Below are 24,856 nucleotides of genomic sequence, written 5' to 3' on the forward strand. Positions count from 1 at the left end.
TACCTATGAAACTGGTGATCCATTTCCATAGTGGGCTGGGGTTTTCATACCAAATTCAAACCATCAATTCACAGGCTAAATTGACCCCTGTATACCAGAGCTCTAAAATCTGAAAAATATAAGATGTAAAACACCCTTCAACAAAATAGCTTATTATTATTTTTTCTCTTCCAACTCGAAGGATCTTCTGGTGGTTCCCTCATTGTGAGAAGTGAAGTTACAGGGAACCAGACAAAGGGCCTTCTTGATAGTGGCGCCCGCACCATGGAACGCCCTCCCATCAGATGTCAAAGAGATAATTATAATTATACGACCTTCCGTAGACACCTGAAGGCAGACCTGTATGGGAAAGCTTTTAATGTGTGACAACGTTCTGTTGTGTTTTTGTATATTCTGTTGGAAACCACCCAGAGTGGCTGGGGCAGCCCAGTCAGATGGATGGGGTACAAATTACTACTACTACAACAACAACTACATTTCTTTTTAACAATCCCAAAACTGAAAAAGTGTTTGGGAGTGAAGGGGGGAAGGGTGGGGGGGTCAACTGCCATCAGATAGGACCTCTACTCATTAGCAGAAATAGTATGAAATATATTTTGTGGGATATAGGTTCTTAAGCAGATGTTGGGTTGCTGTCTGCCATGTATGATCTAGTTGAGATTCCTGCATTGCAGGGGGGGGTGGACTAGGTGACTCTTGGGATTCCCTTCCAACTTGACAATTCTATGATTCTATGACAACATGTCTCTTTAAAAACTTAACATGCCATGCACTTCCTAAGAACTCCTATTTCTAGAAGCAAAATTATACCAAAATGGTTCTAAGGACATAACATTATGCCTGCCACAATCATCTGTATATGATACATCATCATTGCTCAAATGCATTTTTCTTTGCTTCCATACCACATCATAGATGCATGTTGTGGGAATGAGAGCATAAGCCAATATATTATCAAACGTTGACTGCTTTCCTAAGGATACTTAATCACAGTCATGACTAGAATAGCTGTCAGTTGTTGGGAACGGGAAGAAACCAACTAGAAACCAAACAGCTTGTGCCGTAAGGTGGAGCAATAACTGACATTTTCTTCGGAAATGAGTTATGACTGTAAGAGAGAAGGCTTCACAGTGGCGGTGTTGTAAATAGAGTCAGTGTGCCATTAGAGAAAGCTCATTAATACACACCTCTGCTTTCGGCTGCAAGATCAGTTAAACAAGCTACCTTTTATTTATAGACCTACAAGGGAAACACCAGGTCATATTGGCTGTTGACATCTCAGACAGCCTACAGATGGAAAACCTGAAATGTTTCATTCCCAAAACATTTATGGCTATCAATAGGAAGTCTTCTGTCTGCTCAAAATATCTAAGCTGTTTCTGAGCACTATGAAATGTTTTTTCTTCTTCCAAAGCAATTGCAAAACTTCCAATACACAATAAATATTAAAGGGCTAGACTTTGCACACATTCTACTCCTCATACATACAGGAAAATGTGTGCATGGATAGTTTTCAAAAGATTTTTAAATATATATACACCACTGATTTGAATGCTAGAATCTCTTTTTTTTTAAAGGACATGAGCCCCCCCCCCCCCAAGTCTGCAAACATAATATGTATGCATGTTAATGAAATTTCACAGGACTCAACAGGCATCTCATGTGGCTCAGATGTTTGCAAGACTATGTTGAAAGTCTGGAACAAAGTATGAGTATGGCTTGGAAACCCTCTATATCACCTAAGCCTTTGGATACATTTGTAAACTGCAAATTACAGAACTGCTTATTAATGACTGACTATCCAGTCTCCTGTAGACTTTTAATTCTTGTAATAAAACAACACAGCATATGTTTGTTTGCTTGATATTACTAATTTCAACTAGATGCACCCAAATCCCCTTTTCTCCTATTTAGCCATGGCAACAAAATGGTGACAAAAGCAAGATCCAGCACCCAGTAACAGAGGCAAAGGAATCAAGTGCTGGTCCATATCTGGCCCCTCACTCCAGCTGGGTGGGCGTGAAGTCTTTGTGGCTCCAAACAAGGATTAATATAGAACTAAGAAATCTGGCCTACAGAGTTCTGTGGATTTGAGGTGCCCATTATGACTCAAGCCAGTACATTCAAGTTACAAGAAAGGAGATTCCTACTAAACATCAGGAAGAACTTTCTGACACTAAGAGCTGTTCAACAGTGGAACAGAGTCCCACAGAAAGTGGTGGACTCTCCTTCCTTGGAGATTTTTAAGCAGAGGTTGAATGGTCACCTGTTATGTATGATCTAGTTGATCATACCCCTGCATTGCAGGGGGTTGGACTAGATGACCCTCAGGGTCCTTTCCAACTACAATTCTATTATTCTAGAGCAATGCATTGCTATCTAAACTGCGAGACTTACTGTAAAATAAGAGGCATCTGGAAACCCTATTGAACACTGAAGTTCATCTAATCATCTGCTTAATCCCCTTCCACATTTTATTTCTTTGTTTGCCAAGGGAAAAGTTACTTTATTGTGGTATTCTCTTCTGATTGGTAACTTTGATAGTATAACCAGGTAAACACCATACGACTGCTGCCTTTGGCATCTCTATAACTGCTCATGAAAGTATTTGTAATAATGGGCCCTTAAAAAGTCATCTCTCCATTGTTACAAAAGTTTTGACACAAAACTTGCTAGAAGACTTACCAGCATGAATCAAAGGCTCTGCTTAAGATACAGGAACAGAATAGACTTATAAGTGTACACAAAGCTAACTTACATTTGCACATTTGCGTGTTTCAGTTCTCTACTCTACAGTATACTCTAACTGAAAATAGTTCTACCAAGATTCTTTTCCAGCTCTGCTACCTGAGATCCTTGAACCATAGACACACCTTTGAACTGGGGACTTCATCAAAACAATGCACATGTTCCACCACTCAGGTATGCCTCCCTTCTTGTGCAAGGAAAGTATGGACCTTCTACAAGGAAAATATCCAGCACATGCTCCTTTTAAAAGAACTTAACAGTTCTGAAATCTCTTCCCACCTCCTTCCCATTAATTTAAATCTGATTTGATTAAGAAAAGTTTCCAAAGTATTGTAACCAATATACCAAAGGCAAAATAAAGACAACAAAGGGAAAAGAAAAAGAATAAAAATGGGCTGATTAGCATAGCACAACATCTTAAAAGGCCAAAATACCACATGTGTGGCATGTTACAAAAGAAAATTAAAATAAAGGAAAAGAATATCCAGAGAACCATGAAGTCCCAAAACATCTGGAGTTTTATTGCAGCAAGCAAGAGGAAAACCTAATTGAAAAAGGGCTGCTACAATACTTTCTTATACAAGGAAGCTTGACAGAACTGAAGAAAGGGGCAAATGAAAGCAAACCAAGAGGGAAAGAGTAAGATGACCAATATATCCTAGTTGGTGCATGTCACTCGGCTGGGTGGCTGCACTACAAAATTCAAAGAAGTGCATATTTTGAAGCCTGTGTTTCAATTTTGGAAGGTATGAAATTGGTAAGTTAGCTTTTAAATGCAAACTCATTCTAATTTAAATAGAAATGTGTGTAAAGAGAAATAAAACTGGGATGCATATAAGGTGTGGGCACCTTTTGGGAAGAAAGGGAGGAATATAAACATGACAAAAAATTAAATGAGTGTGGACACAGATATGATTTCCACATAAATTTGAACAGGAGGTCAGGCAAACTCCTCCTGTAGTGGGTTTTACATTTGCAATATTCTTACAATGTCTATGCTATTCAGTATGTTTTTCTGGAAAATACTGAACTGAAGAAGTTCAATAATTTTCTGCCTCTATACAGTGTCTTTCTGTGAATCTGATTCCACAGGTGTCAGACAAGGTTTAATGGTTTTCTTCAAAATAGAATCTGTTTTATGCAAGTAGCTGTGTTTACATTCCTGTCTCCACTGCCTTCTTCAAAGGCCCCATTTCTTCTCATACACTATTCCCCATTCATTTCTCTGTGCAAAAGGGACTTTGTCATTTTTGAAATAATAAAATCTGTATCCTCTGGAGAAATAGCAAAAAAAGTGTACCTACACAATGTCGAATACTGGATGAAACTTCTATAGCATGGCATATGGGAAACAATTGCTTCAGTCCAAATGTCCTCTTGAGCAAGTGGAGAGCACTTCTGCTTTTTCCCTCTTCCATCTTATAGCCCACCAAAAATTCTCCAGAGATTTTGGGCCCTTTGAAAGCCTTCTAGAACTGCTTTTCAAGGGACATGGAAATACCCCCCCCCATATGATTACAAGGTCATTTTTTGTTTCCACAGCAGAACCTATAGATTCTTATCTTCATCTCAGAACTCTCAGTTCATCAGTGTAGCTATACTTTTTTCCTTTTTCGAAACAGAATAATTCTTCAAAGGGCCACACAGTACTGGCAAGCAATTCTTATTCTGGAACAGGGTCTGCCTGTCTTAACATTATTACAGTGTTGCTTTTTAGCACCTATTCTCCAACTACATTTATTCATTTTTAACTGCAATTATTCCTAGGGTCCATCTACACTATACATTTAAGGCAGTATCATACCACTTTAAACAGTCATGGCTCTTCTCCCCCCCCCCAAAGGATCCTGGGAGCTGTAGTTCATTAATTGGGCTGTGAGTTGTTAAAAGACCCCTATTCCTCTCAGAGAGCTGCAATTCACAGAATTGTTTCAACAGTAATGCCTATTCCTAGGGAACTCTGAATATTTCTGCCTGTCATAGAAAGCAGAAAGTGATGAAGAACAGCTTTTTAATAAATGTAGGAGGAACCACAAGAGGGTTTGGAGATACTGAGGACATGGCAGCATAAAGAAGTTATATTCAGTACTGAATAGATGTCATAAAGACAAAGTGAAAATACATTGCCATGAGGTAGGTAGGGCTGGGCGAATCTGTCCATTTCAGTTTCTCTCAGTTCCTCAATATGAAGTTCAGTTTTTCACATTTCCACGTAAGTAAGTAAGTAAGTAAGTAAGTATTTATTTATTTATTTATTTATTTAAAAAGTCATCATAAGCATTTTAGTATGAACTTTGCCTAATATACACATTTTGTATACAATATTCTGTAATACTCACATTTTTGTAAGCGATTATCCCTAATAGAATGCATAATCAGTATGTTATTTCCACTAATATATGCATTTTTAGTCACACACTGCCCAACTAAATGCATTGTCTGCATATTACTTGACTGGGAAATTGCATTGCAAAATCTGGAGAAGTGCAGATTTCAAAGGATTGCTGTGTTTCGGTCCACAGATTAGGTAGCTTTGCCTTTAAATGAAAACCGAACTGAATTTCTCCTCCATCGCTTATGGTAGTGCAATGAGAGCTGGTTACCACCAAATGTTCAAGTCCTGTTGTTGTCAATCCCAGCCGTCTCTCACCACATGTTGCTTAAAAATGGCCTGTCTGCAGCGAGCAACTACCGCTTGACCAAGCTACTTTGATATGACATGCAAATTTCCCCAACACTCTTCCACGTTCCCTTGAGCTGTTGGAGAGGACTATAAAAATTAATCACATATTAAGTACTTGCAAATGTAATGAGCTGGATCCGTATCACTCATTGCAGTATGACCTGATCAGGTGGCTTCCCAATGACACCTATGACCTATGGTTCCCCATTAAGGATAGCAGTGAAACTCTGGAGCAGTGTTGAGGAAACTCATATGTCTCATGTGAGCACTTGTAAATATGTCCCCCCCCCCCAAAAAAAAAAAAAGATGCAGAAAAACAGGTGCCTCTTTTGCAGGTGAAAACGTTTTGAGAACTTATGGGACAGGTTTCAGCACAGCATTAAACAATTTCAGAATCATGCTGCCTGCCTACAGAGTGAAAGGGAGAAAGGGCAGCTCTCCTGGATGTTGTTCCTCAGCTTCCTACAGTCCCACAAGTCCATGGTGATTTCTTGTGATGAACTGCATTACATGTGCGCCACATTTCCAAAGAGCAGAGCCAGATGACATTCTTGGAATTTTTCAGAAATGGTGTTTCTAGGTATAGTAACGGCTGTACAATATGTTCAAATGTGGCAGGTTTCACATTGGAAGCATCTCACATTTCGTATGCGGCTCTAAAAATATCTGCCTAATTGCAAAGTTTTCCAAGATCATATTAGAGAAAAACTGGAAATGTAACCCAACGGAAATAGGTTTTAAATTGAAATGTTGAACATCAGCCCAGAAATGACAAAAAAAATTAGTGTGCTTTTCTCTGGCCCTTCTTTCCCCATGTCTTAAGTGTTCACAATGTACTATGCTTTTTTTATATAAAAAGAGTGAACTTACATTATTGTCATATATGATTATGTAATATTTGGTGAGGGGGAATCATTGACGTTTTCATGGTCCTTTTACCTCTATTCCACAACCTAGCAGCAAACCACAATCACTTCTATATCTTTTGCAACAGAAAGTGCTTCAGACTTGCATAGAAGATGCTTTTGACATGTGCATTTAATCTGACCAGTTTAAGAAATGTCCCGTGTCCACCACTATAGAACTAAAAATGTAAATTGAAAAAAATTATATCCATATGATTAAGTAAAAGCCTTAAAGAGAACCATGTTGTTAAGTGCTTCATTGAGAAGAAATAAAATGCAGTAAAATAGAAGCTCTTTTGGAATAAATCACCCATGCACATACTTTCTATGCAAAAATTGCAGCGTTTGGCTCTGTTGGAACATCTGGAACAAATTAGCATGATGTTAAGAATAATGTCAAATTAAAACATTTAGTTATGGCTTCTAAAATTAAATATAAAACTCAGAGACTGATGTTGAACTGGATACCTTAACTCATTTTTTCAACAGAAATTGACTTTTTATCCTGATTTGTTCACAATACTTTTAAGTGTATTTATAAGGGCAGCAACTTTAATATTAAGTATTATCGCTGTGTGTAACTCTGGGAACTCTTGCAAACGAATGAGTTATTGGAATTATGATTGTCAAAGTTTCAGATAAGCCAAAGTACCCTGGATATAAGTAATGACATGCATGCATATATGAACTGAGTCAGAGCTGGAACTGGATGAAACCCAAACCATAAAGGTAATTGATATAGATTACCCCAGATAATTGTTTACTCACTACTACATTTCTGACTCTACTTTCTGGCTTTATTAGAGAAGAAAAACTTAAGTTTAAGCAACCCTGACAAAGCTAGCTCTTGGATTACATCCTCACCTTACAAAAATGTTCAGTAAGCTGGGAAGTCCCTGATTCCGATACACATACACACAACCCAAATCACTAGGCAAGCCTCAATCATTCTCTCAGCTTCAAACCCCCGTTTATATGGGATAATGGTCTGGAGAGTCTGCAACTGAGCTGTGATCCAAGGCACATGATACAGCAACCTTGCTGAAGCTAAGTGGGTATTGGTCTGGTCGGTGCCTGGGTTAAGAGACTGGCAATTAGTCTTCCCCCACTCCCATTAGTGGTATCTGGTATGCTGTATGTATATATGTATATGTATATGTATATGTATATGTATATGTATATGTGTGTATATATATATATGTATATTCCTGTATATTCATCCAGTCATTGGAGGGAATCGATGGAGGACTCTGTTGTTTTTTCCTTCTTCCACTTGCCACTGGAGGATCAGCATGGGTGGGATGGTAGGAATTTTGGGTATCAGTTGGAGGAGTAGTTGGTGGATTTGATTGAGGTACAGGAGGTTTGGATTGGAAGGGGTAGAAAGAAAAGAATTCCCCAGTGGTCTGTGAAATCAGACCTGGAAAAGTACTAAGCATTTGTCATTCACTTCATATTGGAAGTAATCATTACAAATCCCCAGAACTCTCTATCTCCATAGCTCTGCCCCTCCCAACTGTCCTGTGGAAAGGAAGGAGAGAGCAAAGGCAACATCAGGACCTGCTTCAATTGGACTGTCTCCTCAATGACCCTCATAGAGCCAACGGCCCTCTGGAATGGATGCCAGCTCCTGTTCCTATGGGGCTAGCTTTTTTGAGCACATGACTTGGTGTATCTGCTGTGTTTAGCCACTCTGAGAACTCTAGTTGAAAAGTGAGCTATAACCAGAGTATTGGGAAGTGTCAGGGGAGGCTGGACAGGGAAGAGGGGATAAGCAAAAACCACCTCCCTTCCTCCAGTAAGAGTCTCCACTGCATAGCCTTTTTCTCAAATTGATGGAACCCTTCCATTCATTGAAAGGACAGTGGATCCAAGGCATTTTTAATTGCGCAATTGCTCTCTGGTGACAGATGTTTAAAAACACCTCTAACAAGGGACAATGCTGGGCAGGGTTTTATGGTTTTATTGTATCCCAAGTATTGCAAAATCATGCCCTTAAATGTGCTGTGCAACTTAAACCACATTAAACTTCCAAAGCTTAGTTGCACTCCAGTTGTTTTTTTGTTAATTGGCTTCATCATTGTCTACAATACGTTCGAGAAATGTAGGAAGAGCAGTTTTGATTGTTGTTGTTTTGAAAAGAACAGATGCCTTACAGGGTTTAATTTGCTTAGTCATAATGGCCATTGACATGACCACAATGGGCTCTTTGTAAAGAGAAACACAACCTTCACATAATTCAGCAAGTAATTATGATACTTCCCATCCGTTACTATCAATATTCTTCAAAAAACAACACACACCCAAACATTTTATGCCCCTCCATCCTTTCCCACAAAGCCAAAAACTAAGCTTTCCTATTGCCAAACTCGTCCAGCTGCAGCCTACGTTTGCTTAAAGACATGCAGTCGATGTTCCACAGCAAGAATGATACATAATACACAGAGGTCACGCTGTCCCATTCTTCTTCATGATGAAACCTCAACATCAGGTCCCTGTGCCAAGGCAATCACTTTATTTAACTATCAATGATTTCATTTGAATGATGCAATCCCAGTTAAATGTTAGCATCACTGCTGAACATGAAACGTCAAGTTTTCTTCTAAAATGTGGCCTCTCCAGAATTAAATTGTGCATTTTCTGGAGAAGAGGACTGCGATGTGCAAAAATGGTTTCCTTACAAACATGCACAATGTAGGTGTCTGAACCGGCAAGACAGAGACAAAGAAAAAGAGTTCTATGTATCCTAAAAAATCATTTCCTCTGGATACAATGTTTTGGGCTGCTTTCCAAATAAACAAAGGAAACTGAGGGCAAAATAAAGGTAGAAAAGTATAGTGATTAGACTCACTATAGTGACTCAGATTCACGTCTCCAATAAGTCATAAAGCATTCTGGGTAAACTTTCTATCAGTCCAATCTACCTCACAGGGTTGTTAAGAGGTTAAAATAGGGGATAAAATGTTGTTATATAAAACAATAAATAAATAAAAGTTTCAACTGGAAAGATGCTCAAGTGCTAATATTATAAGCACCGATATAGGTTTATAAGAGACACAGCTAGCAAGAAAACAGCTTAACATTTGGACTAATACGTCAAGTTATATTGTTCTACAGATCAATCTTAAAGAAGAGGGCAAAGGAAGTAAATACATGCAATGTGGAACCTCAAACCTGGTTAAGAAATGAAATCTAGAAACATGGTGGGTGGAATATGCATCGTATACTTGTCTGTCCGTTGGTGTGAAATGTGCATGCATGCACCCACAAGTTGAATACTGATAACTTTTTTTAAAATTCACCATAACTTAAACAAAAACAAAAACAAAAAAACCCAACCATGACTAATCCATAATCTTCCCTCAGAATGTACCATGACAAAATCACAGCCCTTAAACAAGAGTGCAGCCTGCAGGCACTTTGGGTTAAAGAAAACCATGGAGAACAAAAGCTAAGAGGACAAATACAACCACAAAGGATTCTGCTATCAGATTGCAGCATTCTTCTCTGAGCATTCACTCCCAAAAGCCACATGCCTCAAACTAGTGTGGAAAATGGGTGTACAATAAATAGTTCATCATATATGGGCAGAGTGTGAGCTTTTGTGTTCTATGTCTTGCGCACCACTAAAAAGGAAGGTCTCTTAGGGAAAAAGGGCAAGGACCACCTGTGTTTCTGCTTAATGTTACTACTATCAGTGATGAGCTAAGATCTGAAGTAGTGAACCCCCATGAACCCGGAGTATTAAGCTCTACGCCCATGATTTTCTCATCAGAGAATCATAGGGTCATCTAATCCAATCCCCTGTGATGTAGGAATCACAACAAAAGAATGGATGTCTTTTTATTGACTTACTATGGATCCATCTTACAGATAAGCTGGAGAGAGAAGTTGCAAAACTGAAAAGAGAGAGAAACCACCACCACTCGCATTATCTTTGGCAGTCACAGGTGGTTAGAAATGTTTCGGGGGCACAGCAACTAAGCACATGGTTCTAAGATGGCTATCCCATTGATTTAGCTAGTCAGGTAAAATGACAGTTAACAAGGGGAAGAAAGAAAGAAAACGCCTACACAATGAATTCCAATATACCATTCCTGTATATGGTAGCCTATAAAGAGACATAATTTTATTTGCACCATTGAACATGGAATCCAGATATGTTGTGAATAGCGAAGATACCACTGCTATAAGGCATCAGGATTCTCTGCTTGTACCCAGACTTTTCCCCAAAGTGTGACCCTGGTGCTAGAAGAGTGTGAATAATATTTGTTTATGAAAACTTATTATTCATCATTGCTCAAAATACAGTCTCTACCCACAGTGGCTTATGGTATTAAAAACTTTATCAAATATATAACATTATAATAATTATGGCAACAGTAAAAACTTTCCAAATCCTCTGAATTACAGTGGTGCCCCGCAAGACGAATGCCTCACAAGATAGAAAACCCGCTAGACGAAAGGGTTTTCCGTTTTTCAATGCGCTTCGCAGGACGAATTTCTCTATGGGCTTGCTTCGCAAGACGAAAATGTCTTGCGATTCTTGCAATTTTTTTTCACTCCCCACCCCCTTTTTCTAAGGCACTAAGCTGCTAATAGCCTTTTAGCAGCTAATCCACTAATCCCTTAATCCTTTAATAGCCGCTAATAGCCGCTAAACTGCTTATAGCGCTAATCCGCTAATCCGCTAATAGGGTTGCTTCGCAAGACGAAAAAACCGCTAGACGAAGAGACTCACGGAACGGATTCTTTTCGTCTTGCGAGGCACCACTGTATTTGATTCATTTCAGCAGCCAAAAAACAGTGGCAACTACCCACTGAAACCACTCACTCAAAGCATTATTGAACAAAAATATTGTTACAAGCCTGCCTGAACTATATCAAAGGGGCGAAAGTCCCAAACGTTGGGGCCATTGCTGAAGAAGCCCTGTCCCTTGCGCCCACCAGCCTAGACTCCTTTCCTGGTGGGACACAGAAGCAGGGCAGGTGATAGAAAAAAGGAAAAACTCCAGCTGAAATATTTTTCAATATGGCTTTGTCCAGTACATGGATTCTTCTTTGCAGCATCATGTGAATACCCAAGGGCGTATGCAGGAACCTTCATGAACTCAACCAGTGATTAGCAACAACGACTAATTTACTGGTGTAGACCCAACCTCTGGACACCAGTATTGTTACAGCTGTCCTGGACAGTGCTGGGGTGAAGCAGAATGGTTGAGAGGCAGATGCACCAGGGGGAGCACTGGATTGACTCCATTGGTTCATCTGTGTAGACCAAACTCACCACCACCCTATCCTACTCCAGCTCCTGTCCAGGTAAGCTGGACCAATGCTGGTGTTGGGAAGGTAGCTCTGCAGGTCTGCCTCACTCCTACTGCCAATTGGGTCTGAGTTAGAACAGTGTCTGAGTTAGGAAAGTGAAGAAAGATAAAGAGTGGTATTCAATCATGTTTTACCGAAACTAGAACCATTAAAATTAATGAACATGACTAGGATAGGTCCATTAATTTCACCAAGTCTACTCTGAATAAAACTTGGTCGAATACTACCCAAAGTAAATTTAAAAGGGATGAAAATTTATAAAAAGTTGGAAAAAATTATTTACAGTGGTACCTCAGGTTACATACGCTTCAGGTTACAGACGCTTCAGGTTACAGACTCCACTAACCCAGAAATATTACCTCGGGTTAAGAACTTTGCTTCAGGATGAGAACAGAAATCGTGCTCCGGCGGCACAGCGGCAGCAGGAGGCCCCATTAGCTAAAGTGGTGCTTCAGGTTAAGAACAGTTTCAGGTTAAGAACGGACCTCCAGAACGAATTAAGTACTTAACCCGAGGTACCACTGTATTCAAATATTTACAAACCACATTTTCACAGGAAAATGTGCTGTACAACATAGAAACACACTACCACTATAATGACAGCTGTAAAAATATCAATTGCATATTGGTTGGTTAAAAAAAATACTCAGGTTTCAAAGGCCTGGCTAAAGTCACCTCTGCTCTTGTATATGCTTTGCAAAATGCAGCATGGGCAAAGAGTCTCTAAAAATAGAAGCTATTTGAAATAACCCCATCTTGATTTCGAAAGGTAAAAAGAACATTTCACAGTCATTCTAGCCCTGCTGTGATGGGAGCGTGTAGTGATCATAGAATCATAGAATCATAGAGTTGGAAGAGACCACAAGGGCCATCGAGTCCAACCCCCTGCCAAGCAGGAAACACCATCAGAGCACTCCTGACATATGGTTGTCAAGCCTCTGCTTAAAGACCTCCAAAAAAGGAGACTCCACCACACTCCTTGGCAGCAAATTCCACTGTCAAACAGCTCTTACTGTCAGGAAGTTCTTCCTAATGTTTAGGTGGAATCTTCTTTCTTGTAGTTTGGATCCATTGCTCCGTGTCCGCTTCTCTGGAGCAGCAGAAAACAACCTTTCTCCCTCCTCTGATACTTCACAGCCTTTCACAACCTTTCTCCCTCCTCTGATACTTCACAGCTGATCAGAAAGGGTCTCAGGGTCATGTAGGATGACATGTGGAATCAAAATTCTGTCTGAATTAAATAACCTCCAGCTTACTCCGGAGTAAACGGAGTTATTCTACAGAATGAATGCTCACTGTCACACAACAAAGCTGAATGAATGCTCAATAAAGACCAGATATAACTTCTACATAAGCTTTGTGCAAGCAAATCAAGATGAATACTCTATAAATAGGTCATCTGGAGGAGCAATGAAAGTCTAGAAATCCACCGTCATTCAACATAGCAGAAACAATACTGAAGCTACATCATCTGATTCAGTATATGGCACACAGTAGCTTCTTACGTTCTTAACAAAACTCATTGGGAAAACTCAAAACTCACTGGGGAAATTGGAAGGAAGCTGGTTAATAAATCTGTCTTGCAGCAATTGGTTCTATCTTAACTGAGCCTAGGTAGTTTAGTTGGTTAGAGGGTGGAGCTGATAACACCATGGTTGCATTTTCGATTCCCATATGGGACAGCTGCATATTTCTGCATTGCAGGGGGTTGGATTAGAATCGATCGCGATCAAATGGTCAATTGTGGAGGTGCCCCCAGTCGATTGTGGCAACAAGTTTAGTGATTGCCTTAGTTAACCCTCCCCTAAAAAAAGCTCAACAACTCCTGGCAATGACAATGGGTAGATCACTGTCAGTATTTTTATACTGTGAGTAGATCACAGATCACAGTCTTTTGGGAGTTGGACATGCCTGGATTAGATGATTCTCATTCAAGCTGAATATATGTCAGGAGCCTGTACTTTTAATTCTTATGCAGAAAAGAAGATTTTAGAAGCCTGTTCTCTCATAGCTGGTGTGGTATAGTGGGTCAAGTGCTGGACTATGCCCGGGGAGTCTGGGGTTCTAGGCTCCAGCCACAACACCGTTGTTGTGAGGACGGAAAATGGGGAGAGGAAGAACCACGTGCGCCACCCAGAGCTCCTTGCAGGAAAAATGGGATATAAATGTAATGAATAAATATAACTGTAATGGAGGGAGAAGCTGCATCTACTGAAAATCTTGTGTGTGTGCTATGGACACAAAAGAGTACTATCTTGGGTTAATGCATTCAACCTAATGGTTGTCATTTCAGTTGGCTCAACTATTGCTAAGTAGGTAGGTAGATGACCTTCCTAGGGAAAATAACTATTTATTCCTGGTATATACTGGTAAAACAGAGCCCCTCACACAACATGGAAGAAACAATTTTCCAGCAAATGAAAAATACCTCAAAATTAATACAAATATTAATTGTACCTACAATCAGGAATGTTGTTTATATTGTCCACTCTCGAGAACAAAAGCCCACACCAGTGTTTATATTATTTTTGGAGGGGAGCTAGGAGGAATAACAAAACCACTTCAGACAGAAATTTACTTGCAGCAATCCAGTTAAACACATGCTCACCAGGCAGTGCTCAGGCACATAGTTCTGCATAGATAAGTGGTCATAGCTGTGATTGGCTGTTTGGGAAGAGAGTGGATGGTTTAAATTCAACCCCCTGATATCTTTCCAAAGAACTCATTAATGCTCTTTCCAATTATGTTTGCAATTCCAGGTGTGCAGCTAAATCTAGCCAAGAACTACATACACAGCACCTGTTTGCATGCATGGTCCTTCGGTCAGGGATATGAACATGGAATCTAGCACCTGCATGTGTATGTTCCCTATCCATATGAATACAGTCCACAGATTATATATGATGATAGCCACTAGAATTTGCTTTGCAAGTCTAGCCAGAAAAAAAGAAATGTTTCCATCACATACAATGTTGACACAGATGTCCCAGATGTAACCCACTCTGGTTATTTATCTGATCATCTAAATACAACTACTAACAAACAAATAAACATTGGAGCTATCTCTTTGCCAGGCCTACATGGCCAGCTTCAAATAATATGCCTTCTACATTTGAAGTGAGGAATAGGAACCAGAGAAAAAGGTCAAAAGGCTGATTGCTGGCCACTCAACCCCATTCTTTAACGCCTGACAGTGTCTGTGTCCTTGTAAAATCAGGGAAGTGACCTTAGAGGCAATATAATAACAAAGATCATAAATAAGATAATGGAAACATTAATTTAGCACAATAAAGAAATGTCGCCACGACCCAATTTTTGCTGTTGGCTGCAGTTCAACAGCTGGTAATTTAGCAGTGAAGGAGCTCATTGCTGTGTATCTGTGATCTGTCAGAAACAGTTCCCAGTAGAAACATACAGTGCTGCAGTTTCTTTGATCTGCTATTGTGTATGAAGCGCTCTATTTTCTTGGTTACCAGGGGGACAGCAAACTTTAAAAGTTTCTACTATTTAGCCAATGTACTGAATAGATTAAGTCATGCAAGTTAATTTAAATAAATGTTTCCCGAAATGTTAAATTCTGAAGAGTTTCAGTGTGCCAAGGGTGACTCCTGGCATTTAACTATGCACCATCATCCACCTTATGTTCATGTTATTCTTCCCCCAGCAGCAGACCTTTCATTAGGGAACTGACAATTCTTAGTCCATCTATGTGTTGGATTCCGAGCCATTATCAGCAGAAACTGGCATCTCTCCCAGGCACCCGGCTCGGTCTCCTGTTGACCTCCCGGTCTGCTCTCCCGGCAAGAACCAGGCAGAGGTCGCGATAGGCGATCCTTCTCAGCGTGAGAAGAACACACCACTCTTTCCTGCCCCCCCGGCAGGGGAAAGAGATAAGACAGAAACGTATTTACATGGCTTTTATTTCTGTCTCTGCAGTGATACAAAAATCATGTCTGCTCTCATCAACCTCCAGCAGACGACTCAACAAGCACTTCCTGTGCAGCTCATATTACACTCTGAGCTAATTCCGGTGCTGTCTGTTTCCCACAGACACTCCCAACATCATGTGACATTTCCAACCAATGAGCTTGCAGCATCATTGCTTCAATATCGTAACATACTCCCCCATTTGATTCAATGTGTGCTGCGAGATCCAGAGAAGAAAACAAACAGTTGTTATTCACATAACACTCCCCTGTTGTTTCAGTTCCACCCTTGGAACTACCCGCCACTGGTTTCCCCAGTGTACCTCTCTGGTTGCCTGACTTCCAAGGAATGAGTGCATCTGCATTTCCTTGGCTAGGGAATGTAGCGTTACGCTTAGCATCTCCCTGTTGTGTCTTTGTCTCTGACTTAGACACAGCTTTAACCTGTCTTGAGTTGTCAACAATAGTAACACATGCTACAGCTGAGTTTGCAAACTCAGGACTCTTTGGAGAACCAGTTCCAATAGTAAACAGTGGTTCATCCTCCACCTGTGAAGGTCTAGCCATTATGTGAGATTTCCTCTCAATGACTGTGTCAACTGAGCTCTTCGAGCTATCACTATCACTCTCAGTACCACTGTAATCAGTAAAATCATCATCATCATCTGAATCGTCCTCAGTGGGAAATGTGTGAACAATTACTCTCTCCTGTTCAGGAGCACTCTCTAGAAATTTTGTGAGAATCACCTGACCAGATTCAGACAAAATTACTCTGTAGAGACCCTTTTCATAACCCACAAAAATGCCTCTGGCATTTTTCACCCCATCTGGAGTTTCTGTTCTGACTTGAGATCCAAAAACCTTAAAATGCGCGACAGAAGGTTTTCTGTGGAACAGCTTCTCAAAAGGAGAACATTCCATACCTTTGGAAACCTTTCTCACCCAACAGTAACAATAACATGATAGGGACTCCGCCCAAAACTCATGTGGCAAATGTGAACTCAGCAATTGCGCCTGCATCCCATTTTGCAATTCTTTGTTCACTTGTACACAGACACTTCTGTTCCATGCATCTGCTGAAACAGCAACCTTGTGCCTGATTCCTTTCTTATGCAGGAAATTCTGAAAATCCTGTAAAAGAAAAACTGGCTTTTCATCTGTGAAAAGACAATCAATGTTAGCATCATGAATACTCTTAACCTTCTCACAAAACTCTTTAAACCTTTCTAAGGCTTCTTGTGGTCTGTTCAACATGAATAACCACACGTAATGAGAGAAATGATCCACACACACAAGATAAAATCTTGCATTGCCTCTAGACGGTGCTAGAGGACCAATCACATCAGCATACACTCGCTGAAAAGCTTTGGTTACTCTCGTAGTCTTCGTCGTACCTGCAAGAGAGATCATGTTAGATTCAGAAGCATTACATTTTATGCAATCACTTTCATCAAAAGTCAACAAATACAGTCCATCTTTCTCTCTGGCAGAAAGATACAGTTCTCCATCTTTGAAGATTTTGCAGCTTTCTTCATCATAGGACAATTTCAGTCCTTTCTTTGCGATCTGCGAAACACTCAGCAGATTGTACTTTAAATCAGGAACCAAGTACACACTGTTTATAGTCAAGTTCAGACTTTTAAGATACACAGTCCCAAACCCGATCGCTTTCAGCTCCTGGCCATTGGCCAGTTTCACAGTGAAGCTTTGCTTCTTAAACGTTGAAAACAGTCCTCGGCGCGACGTCATGTGTTGCGTGCAACCCGTGTCAATAACAAAAGCGTTCTCCATTGAAATTTCGGCTTTTGTTGACAGCAATGCTTTTCCAGGTTTCATCTGGGACTTGGTACGACTTTTGCCTGACGCCTCAGGCTTTGCAGAGCTCCCCTCAGCTCCTTTCTGTTGACGTGGCTTCTTACAGTTCCGCTGAAGATGCCCAGTCTGTCCACAATTAAAACAACGGACAACGTTCAAAGCAACAGCCTGTTCTTCACTTGCAATAGCAGTGGGGGTGTCAGGATTCCGAGCTTCTCTCCCCCTGTCTTTGACATCTATTGCAGCAAGTCTGTCTCTCTCGTTCAGAACGACTGAACAGATTCTTTCCACCGTTAAATCGGCCGCTGGTAGCGAACCAAGCTGACTTGCAACGGTTTTATAAGTCCGATTAAGGCTGTTAATAATCATGAAGCAGAATATCTCTTCCTGTAGAGGGAAATTGCGTTGCGCCATCTGCTGGCGTAAGAATTTCATCTCTGTCAAATGCGCTTGTACATCTCCATCAGGCGCTAGCCTCAGATTGGTTAGCTTCTCAAAATGCAGCAACGCTGAAGAACCAGCATCTCTTTGATGTATTCTACGCAGCGTTTCCCAAATCTCACGTGCATATTCCAAATCCTGAACATGCACGAGTTGATCATCTGAGACACACAGAATTATGGCCGTCCTGGCTCTGACATTCTGTGAATTCCAACCTGGCGTTGGTGCAGGAGGGATGGGGTTTTCAATCACCCCAAAAATCCTTTGATTCTGTAGCAGGGCTTTCATCTTTACTGACCATGAGGCATAATTGTCATTAGTCAGTGGAGGTGGGTAAGGTAAGCCTCCCCCCTTCTTGGTATCCATTTTGAATCCAAGCTTCAGCTCTCACTCTCGAGCCTTGTAAAATCCAAGAGTCTGTTGGATTGTTTACTGCCTTTTTGCACCTGGCAGCTAAACGCAGGCAGCTCTGGAAAGTCCCTTCCAAGAGTAGTGAGATAAGTCAAAACAAACGCTGGAATGTTTACCCAGTATTTTTCCAGCCTCTTCACAGTCCAGCCTCTTCCGGTTGGCCAGTGATTTTCCACTTCCTTTTCAAGCTAGCTATCTCCGAAGTAGCTGAAAAGGTTGACGTCTCGTTGCTTAGCAACTGGACATTCCAAGCTTGAACAACAAGCTTCTTATCTATCCTTGGTATGCGAAGTATGTGGCTCTCTCTCAGTGCCGTTTCTAATCCAAGAAAACAGCTCTCGTGAACCAGAGAATCTTCAATCTGCGTTCACCCTTTTAGCCCATAAAATCAGCATACCTTGGGGGTTCCGTTGCTCGTTTGCTTATCAGCAAAACTGATTGCTCCGGTGCTCTGCCGGTCTTGCAGATTCCATCTGCCCGCTACCATATCTTCCCTTATCTTCAAGCAGAGGATGACGTTACGATCCACCAACCTCTATCGCTGCTTTCATGGAATGAAACCATCGGGTCTGCTACCAGATGTTGGATTCCGAGCCATTATCAGCAGAAACTGGCATCTCTCCCAGGCACCCGGCTCGGTCTCCTGTTGACCTCCCGGTCTGCTCTCCCGGCAAGAACCAGGCAGAGGTCGCGATAGGCGATCCTTCTCAGCGTGAGAAGAACACACCACTCTTTCCTGCCCCCCCGGCAGGGGAAAGAGATAAGACAGAAACGTATTTACATGGCTTTTATTTCTGTCTCTGCAGTGATACAAAAATCATGTCTGCTCTCATCAACCTCCAGCAGACGACTCAACAAGCACTTCCTGTGCAGCTCATATTACACTCTGAGCTAATTCCGGTGCTGTCTGTTTCCCACAGACACTCCCAACATCATGTGACATTTCCAACCAATGAGCTTGCAGCATCATTGCTTCAATATCGTAACACTATGCACTGCCTTCTCCAGGTTCATTTCACAGAAGGCAAGACAGGCCTAGAGCTGGTAACCTTCAGATGTTGATGAAGTACAACTTCCAAAATGCTCTATCACTGACCATGCTGGCTGGAGCTGATGAGAACTATAGGTCACAATTTGAGGGTCACAGATTGGCCCTCCCTGGGCTATTACTTTCTAGTGATGCAGTAGGGCAGAGGAACCTGGGTTCTCCATATGTTGTCAGACTACAACGCCTATCATCCCTGGCCATTGGCTATGGTGGCTGGGGATGTGAGACAGAGTCCAATATCCTCTGGAAGGCCACAGAATCCTCCCGCCTGTACCACCATGAACCATAACTTGCACAATGACTAACCAGCTTATATTTTAAACATTCAAAGGATTCATAAATATGCTTTGTGCATATTTATCCAGTCACACAAAATCAAGCATAACTAAGCTTTCCCCCCACAGGGATACAGGGGAAAGAATCCAACCACCCTGATAAGAACTATCATTTTAGATAGTGCCATAACGAGCAGAAGAGTAAGATTTCCAAACATTAATACTGCAAACATGAAGATGCCCTTGTTAAAAACAAGCACTCATCCAACTTTCCTAAGTTCAAGCTCATATGCAGATAAAACAGGAGGCTGGTGCACTAAAGATAAGTGCAGGAGATGTGATTCTGTTCCAGTGTGAAGCAAGCATTTCCAATTACAGTGCTTTTTAGACTAATACAATACATGCCATTGTTTTTTCCATTTCCAAATTGTGTTGTTCCATACAAAAGGAATTAAAGTGATAAAGGAAACATGAAGACTGTTCCCAGATGCTGCTGTAAAGTCAGATTTTTCAAATGGTATGTTAAAAGCTTAGGTCTGGCCACCATTCCTAGGGCTTCACATTCCTCCCCTTTAGTTGCCTCAAATTTATGCTTTCAATTAAATACTAAACATCTTACTTGGTTGTTTCAATGGAATCAAAATAGATACGTAGGTAATAAGTAGCACAGAACTAGGGGTGACAGATATGGTTGCATGCTCAGAGTGGCTTAAACAAGAGTGGATACAAAAGGAGCATATTTCTTCATTTATGCTATGGAAGAGAGATTGCTAAGTAATAGTGTTTCAAGTAACAGCTAACAAACACAGAAGAGACAATTTTATAATTAAACCCGAATATACCTGGATTGCATATCAGGTTAGGCCACAGTTAAATAAACCTTAGTTAATAAACCCTGAGTTAGTATTACATCTGAGCCCAGGACAGTGCCTTAATTATGGGCTTGATCATAAAATACCGGTAAGTCAAGGTTTGTTGCTGACCCACTGACTATGGTTTAATTTTAACTGTGAAGGCAGGCATCTTGTCAACTATGGCTTAACTGTGATTTGTTTTCTCCCCCAAACAAAATCTGCCAAACAACTGAGACACTGGTCAAGAGCAGTTGGAAACAAAGCTACTCTCAGCACTCAGCTCTGCTCACTAACGCTTTTCCTGAAGTTGGCATCGCTGCTAACTGTGCTTGGTAAGGGCTGCTTACCAGCTGCAGAGGAACTTTGGTTTGGATGCCCAGGCTCATATAACATGTGACATCCCACATCGCCTTGGTTGACATCTCACATCGCAGTGGTAGGCCTGCTGGATGCTGAGATCATTCAGTTAAGAGAAAATGATCAGGGAACCAGGAAAGTCATCAACCTAAACTTTACTGCCGCAGTGGACCTTCAGGTGCTGTACGCAGCACACCCACTAATGACAATTTTGTGGTCAGAACTGCTGGAAAGACAGAACCATGGAGTCCATATGAGCCATCTGTGCACAGAAGAAAATGAGCAGAGGGATGCACCACACAGTGTTGCAACGGGGGGGGGGGGTATCGAATTTGATAATGGGGCCCTGTATAGACCCAATGAGCTAAAATTGTCACCAACGGTCACCAAGGTTTGATTGTTGGGCATTCACAACTGCATTAGGGATTGGATGCAGATGTGAGTAATTTGGTAGCGAGTCGGCATGAAGGTGCTGACTTGGGTGGTGGATAAGGGACTGGGTTCAATCCTTGGTCAAGGTGGTTGTGGGGGGATCGGGAGCCCCATGCCCCAATCCAAGGAACCGGGGTATCCTGTTAAAGGGATCCAGGGAGAGGTGTCTCTGTCCAGAAGCCCAGACAGGGGCTTATGGGCCATAGCACTCCCAAAATGGTGGTCTCAGAGGTGTCACCCCAATTTGATGTCATAGGGCAATACTTAACCCTGGTTAACCCTGCTAAATAATCAAGCAGCAGCAGGCTGATTAATTCAGGATACAGACCCAATACCTGTGCCAAAACCTGCTGACATCTGTAATCAATAAAGTTGTGGTCTGTTGTATCCCAATATGGTTGTACTGTACTCATTGCAACTTCACCATATCTTTGCTCCACTACCTGCAGCTTCACTGCACCTGGACGCACTATAGATTTCCCTGCTAACATTAAGGGTTGTGTGAGCTGTGGAGTAAAAACCCTTGAGGATAATACAGAGAGCATTCACCACAACATTCACCCTATACCTAAACCCTTTTGCAGTGTGTAAGGTGCAAGGGCTGCTGAGGAGAGCAGCAAGTGCAGAGGGCAGGAACTGGTGCTGAGGAGCACGCAGGATGTGGAAAGGGCAGTCCTTACCAAGCCGGAGGCTGTAGTTTAAAGATAGCAGTGGTCTCTGCAGAGACCCTTGCAGGCTCCTTGAAATATGCAATCACATTTTTACTCTTCTGCCCCACAAAGAGCATTGAGGCAAGAAGGTCTCCTTCAGTAAATTTAAACAAAAAAAAGAAGGAACAAAGGGAATAACAACTCTGGCAATACAACAACAATAAGGGGAAGAGTGAGGGAGACTTGCTAAAAGCATTAAAACAAACAAGGGAAAAAAATATAAATGAAAATTGGTATATATAAAAAAGCTCAACAACTTTTATGTCCAGATTCTAACTTTTGAAATTTGGCAACCCTAAATTAGCTTAACATCTGTTCCACATAAATTGGTGGAAAGCATTACTAAATATGAGATTATCAAGCATATAGAAGAATGGCTTCTGCAAAGGGAAGTCCTGCCTCGCTCAGGGTGGATCTACACTCACGGTTTATAACGTTAAGATAGAGTTAAGGAACGATTTTCATAATGTAGATAGAAATATGACGTTTTGCATGTAACCTTAATAATGCGTCGCTAAAATGTGACACCAGAGGGGGCTGCAGAGCAACCAGCAATAGGGAAACTGCTTGTTACTGACAAAACAAGGCAAGGAATGTTTCTCAATTTACCAGTATGCCCTGTGACATTTTAGAACAGTATTTCTAATCATGTTTAAAAGGTCGGGGTAGATCCAGCCTAATTCTTTACTGCAGTGGTTCATAAACTCTCCCCCTCCCAGACCACTTGAAAATAGCTGAGGGTTTTCACGGACCACTTAATTATTTTTCTGCCTGTTGTAGCAATTATAATGCACTGTGCTAGATGCCGTATGCTTTTTAATTATATTGCATTGCTTCTTTTATTTCTTATATTGAATTTTATCATGTCACAATTTGAATTCTATGGAATTCAAAAAACAAGCAATAATATACCATTTGAAATCAACATTAATAGTGAATGCAGACGTGCTGTGGACCACCTGAATGCAGCTTGTGGACCACTGTTGGTCCACAGAACATAGTTTGGGAAGTGCTGCACTTGCAACCAGACTACTCTGGGTGCTGAAGCTTCCTCTACAAGGAAATGCTACAGTGCTGAAGGGCGAGCTAGTCACATTTTTCCAAAGGGGGACATGAAAGACAAAATTTTACATGACAAAAAAAAAAATTATAGACATCTATGATATAGAGAAAGTGTAGAGAGAAATATTATTTTCTCTCTCATAACATTAGATCTCTGGGGTCTTACAGTGAAACTTATGAGTGGTTAGGCTGTAGATTCAGGGTCAAAGAAAGCAATACTTTACACAACAGATATACGTTTATGGAATTTGCTGCCACCAAACGGATACCAGATTAGATGGTTTAAAGGAGAATTAGACAAATTCACAAGATGATAAATCTATCAATGGCTACATGGTTCACCCCATATGCCTTCGTACTTCCGCCCCAGAGACATCCTGTGTAAAACAGGGTGCTGGTGACTATATGTACCTTTTAGCTCTTCTTATGCCACAAACTAGGACAGTGTGAATGAACCCAAAGTTTATTCCTAGCTTATACATGTAGCACCAAAACACTGTTCGGTGTTACATCTCCCCTGAGACGTACTAAGAAAGTAACCCTTAGGTGGTCCCTTGTCAGTTCTATGTGAGTCCAATTTGAGGCAGGTGGCTGCAATCCTATTCACACTTACTTGGAAGGAAGCCCCACTGTACACAGAAGGATTTCTTTCTTTCTTTCTGAATACCCATGCAGAGCACCAGGCTGCATGCTGACAAGTGTCATTAAAACCAGCAGGGCTACTGCACAAATATACAAGAGAATGCAATTTGAGGACCGTAGCCTTAAGGCACAACCTAGCCAAAGTTAAGTCCTAACTAATTCCTGTAGAAATTAATTGAATTAATGCTAAACTTTCTGTTGCATTGTATTATTAGGCTATTAAAATGTAACAGACTTATTTGCACCTGGAAATTATACCCACATAAAATGCAGAGCAAAAGCTGAAAAATATGATGCTAAAGATCCCATGAAAACTTTACTGAGAGCAGAGGCATTAACCCAAGTTTCCTGGCCAAATTCCACTCAAGCCCAATGTGTAAAAAGCCTTATGTGTTAAGTAGCTACTTTGTTCCATTCCAGTAGTGTCCCCATTTCGGTTGCAAACGAAGAGACTGCCACATGTGTAAAGCTGGAAGGCAGCTTGGGAATATTTTGTAAAACTCCATGTGGTGCAAAGGCATGTTACTTTATATGCACAGTAGCCACTGTTTAAATGATAGTTTTAAATGTATTTCATTCACTCTCCCTTAATATCAAACAGCACCAGCACTCCTTGCAGACTGCCTGCGGATTTACAGAAGCTTTAAAAAATGTGATTGAAACAATTGGAATAATTTATTTTTAACGCATAACTTAATGCATAACTTCAAAAAAGCATACAAAATTCAAATATATTTTGAACCCAGAAGACACTGTGATTATGAGCTAATTCTCTTAATTCTTTTACTTAAAAATTTTCTTATCTGTTCTTCATTGTTGAAGCAACCTCAGAGCAGAATATATTAAATTCAAATGCGTAATACATATTAAACCAAAAGAGGCAGGGGGAAAATAAGATCAAGTTCTAGTTCTCCCTCACAAACAGGGAGGCAGAATGTACCAGTTGGCCTTGGGCTGTCTTCAAAGCAGCACTAAGTAGCACTTTGGGCAAGTGGAATGACTTCTGCTTCTGCAATGGAATCTTTTTCTACCAGCCTTGGGGGCGGTTCAGGGTGCATCGGGGTGGGGCAGAGAATCTGCTTGCACAAGCGGAAGTCATTCTACTTGTGCACATATTTAGATGAATACTGCCCTAGACTGGGATCTACTAGTATTTATAGAAGATCACTAAGAGTTTCTGACTCCCAATTGTTTAACAAAGCAACAACAACATGATTTTTGC

The 24,856-nt window shown here is 41.0% G+C and overlaps 2 protein-coding genes across 8 annotated transcripts in view; one reads left to right on the forward strand and one right to left on the reverse strand.

Moving 5' to 3' along the window:
- Positions 1-9,669, forward strand: part of LOC310680944 (doublesex- and mab-3-related transcription factor 2-like) — a gene marked incomplete at its 5' end in the record, with an annotated part of 76,430 nt that extends 66,761 nt beyond the window's left edge. For 2 of the 3 annotated variants that reach the window (XR_014513016.1, XM_083448182.1), the window contains one exon: positions 182-1,847. Of the gene's footprint in view, positions 1-181; positions 1,848-7,837 lie in introns of those variants that run through there. The other variant, XM_083448174.1, reaches the window with a different exon arrangement.
- Positions 1-24,856, reverse strand: part of GLIS1 (GLIS family zinc finger 1) — a 184,783-nt gene that overhangs the window by 43,913 nt on the left and 116,014 nt on the right. The window lies entirely within an intron of this gene.

The sequence above is a fragment of the Podarcis tiliguerta genome, assembly GCF_965153285.1.
Source record: "Podarcis tiliguerta genome assembly, chromosome: 6".
Lineage (NCBI taxonomy): Eukaryota > Metazoa > Chordata > Lepidosauria > Squamata > Lacertidae > Podarcis > Podarcis tiliguerta.